Here is a 3,502-nt window from a genome sequence, read left to right as displayed (position 1 = left end):
ACACACACACATGTTTTTGTGTTTCTTGGGTGTCAGGCAAGCATATAGGAGATCATTACAGAAAATAAAGGAGGAAAATGTGGCTAATTAACTGGAAAGCGAGGCAATTAATCTTCTATATATGATGTGGGCTATACTAAACGGGACACAACGTGGTAGAAAAAAGAAATGAGGAAAGAAATTGGAATCCTGAGAGATACTCCCTCCGTTCGGAATTACTTGTCTCGGAAATGAATGTATTTAAAACTAAAATAGTTCTAGATACATCCATTTTTGCGACAAGTAATTCCGAACGGAGGGAGTATATTCTCTAATCTAATTTGAGAAGGACACGAGGTGACTTGGAAGAATTAAGGAAGGAAATCGGGATCATGAGAGGTACCATGCTTAATGTCTCTGAAGATGGACATGCTGGAGGTTGTATGGAAGAACAATTGCATGAAGGTAAAATAGTTTCAACAGAAGTCTTGCGTGCACGATATTTTTATTGTCTGATGGTAGTAACTCATTAGGATGGTTAATCTGCGAGTATGATATGCTTTATCACTATTTATAGACGTCTGACCTACATCTTCGTATTTTTATTGTCTGATGTTAATAACTAACTAGTAAATACGCACGTGCAACGCACGTTAATATTTAGGCAATATATTAGTTGCACGCGGATGTTGGGTATGTTATTATTTGTGTGTTAATTTTGTGATTAGTGCAATATTTGGTATGATATTAATTACACCTTAAACACTTTGAACGCTCGCCATCGGAGCAGTCTAGGTCGTTGGATTGACCTAGTTTGATTGTCGAAATCAGTTGGATCTGCCCCTTCAGATCTTTTTATGTTGGTATAGATTAGGATGGTTAATCTGAAAGTGTGATATGCTTTGTCACTACTTATATATCGACGTCTAATTTACATTGTTGTACTAAAATTAGACGAAAAATGTCATGTATATATCAGTGCTCTTACTTCAATATTATTTTCCTATTTTCTAAATTGGATCTAGGAATAATATGACACTATATAAACACATATATTCTAATGCTAACGTCCAGCATACTTAATGTAACTTATAAGTAGATTCTATGTTCTATTTATGATGCAAAATCTAATATGTTTTTTTAATTAACGACATATGCATACAATATGAAAAAAGTATCATGTAGACAAGCAATTGGGGTCGCGATCTCTGGTCATGGATGCCAAGGAACAAAGAAGGAGAAAAGACAGTGAGCAGTATGCAGGAATGATCAATGAAGCAAAACCGAAAAAACTAAAAAAGCATCGTGAAGCCTATCAGGAAAGCAAAAAAAAAAGCAAGATTAACATTTCATTATAATGTGGATTTTTTTGAAACACGTGAACATTTTTAAAATGTCACAAACATTTGTTTTATGCTATCAATAATTTTCATATACATTTGAAACACTTATTTTCTATAAGTTTTACATTTGAAACACGTGAGTGTTTGATAAATATTTTTAAAATGGCACGAACATTTTTTTAATATGCTATCAACAATTTTTCAGAACTATGCTAACAATTGTTTTACATTGTCTTAATATTGTTTTTAAATTCATGATTTTATTTTATGTTTTTAAATATAAGTATAAATAATATTTTCCAAATAATAATAAAAGAGAAAAAATGAACAAATAAAAGCAGGACAAAAGACCAGCTTAAAGGAAACCTACCTGGGCCAGCCCATTTGCGGCGCTCCGTAGGAGCTGCGAGCAGGCGAGGGGGGCGCTTCTATGTCTCGCTTCAAGTTTTTTTTTCTGGAGACACATGTCTCGCTTCAAGTGAGATCGTAGGAGGTCTAGGTAAAGCCAGCCGCCCGATTGGGGAGGCGCAAAGCTGACACACGCCTTCAGCGCTTTTTTCTCACTTTTTTCTTTTTTTACTTTTCTTAAGTTTCGAAATATTCTGAGTATGTTTATTACAAAAATCATTTTACATAATTTTTTTGAACAATGTTAATCATGCACTAAAAATGCTAAGTATGTATAGACAACATGTATATAACATATACAACAAATGTACAATGCATATAAAAAAGAATAAAACAAAACAGTGTAGAATGTATATGGAAGAAGTAGAATGTGTATGGACAATATTAAACGTGTATATAACAAATGGTCCCGATATATATAGAAAATGTAGAATGTGTATGGAAAAAGTAGACATAGAAAATCTAGTATCTTTTAAGAAATGGTAATCATGAATTTCGAAGATGTTAAATCGTGTATATATAAAAAAATGTTTCTGATGTATACAAAAATTGTACAAGGTGTATTATAAAACTAGAAATAAAAAGCGTTCCTGGTCTATAAAAAATGTACAATGTGTATAAAAGGTGGATATAAAAAATATAAGTTGTCAAAAATGTTAATCTAGTATTTGGCAGAGTATTAAATATGTATATAGATTTTTTTACGGGAACATGTATATAGAAATTGCTCCTGGTGTATACCAAAAATGTACAAATAAAACCTTTAAAAACCGAAAAGGAAACACAATAAAACAAAGGAAACAGAAAAGCAAATCAAAAGGGCCAGTCAAACCAAAAAAGTAAGAACAGTAAAAAACTGTAAAAACAGTAAAACAAATGATGAAAAATAGAAAACAAAAGAAACTCCATGAAAAATAAAAAGAAAACCAAAAGATATAAAAAAAAGTAAAACCCGGACAAAACTATACGTAAGCGAGCTACAACGCTAACGGGTTGGCCCATACGCACGAACCCTTCGGGCGAGACGGATCTTAGTCTCACTATAAGCGAGATCTATCGCGGAGTGAGGCTGCCTTCCGCCTCGCTGTGAGCTATGTATGGGCGCGCCTTTTTAGCCATGCTGGTTTAATATATACCGTTTTGTCCATGGCGGTGCTGGCTGCACATTTGCCATGACAACATCAAAGTGGCCTACGCTTGCTTCATGGAGAAGCCGACATGGACAAGCGCGGGCAGTGGCATCAACTCGTCGTCGGACACGTCCTTCGTCGTCGAGTTGCCGTCTCGCATCTCCGACGAGATCACGGGCAAGCCGACATGTATCTACTGCGCACAACATTCTGCCATCCGGTCGCAAGGTTCGCCACCTCATGCTTCTACCCTGTTGAGAGGCTCTCCCACCTCGCCCTAGAGCTCGTGTTAATAGTGGAGATCGTGCGCGGACTCAGAAGTGGATGTGGTGCAGTGCGGATTGTGCCGGGCGAAGCCGCGTTTAAATAGCGAGCGCCGACCAGGCTAAGCAGCGGGTTGTGTCAATGCAGGCACCGGAGTGGATTTCTCGGTCGCCACACTTGTTTAATGCCGGCAAGCAGACAGACGGGAGCCGGTTTGATTGCGGTAGATAGCCCTCCCGTCCTATCTAGTCATGTTGCTCCGTTACGAGTGGGTTTCTTGGTCGCCGCACCTGTTTAATGCCGCTAAGAATGTGATAGATAGCCATCGCCTGTCCTATCAAGTGACGCTGCTCCAGCATTGAAGAGACGTGGAGACCG

This window comes from Triticum dicoccoides, chromosome 3A, assembly GCF_002162155.2.
Source record: "Triticum dicoccoides isolate Atlit2015 ecotype Zavitan chromosome 3A, WEW_v2.0, whole genome shotgun sequence".
Taxonomy (NCBI): domain Eukaryota; kingdom Viridiplantae; phylum Streptophyta; class Magnoliopsida; order Poales; family Poaceae; genus Triticum; species Triticum dicoccoides.
This window is presented reverse-complemented; position numbering follows the sequence as displayed.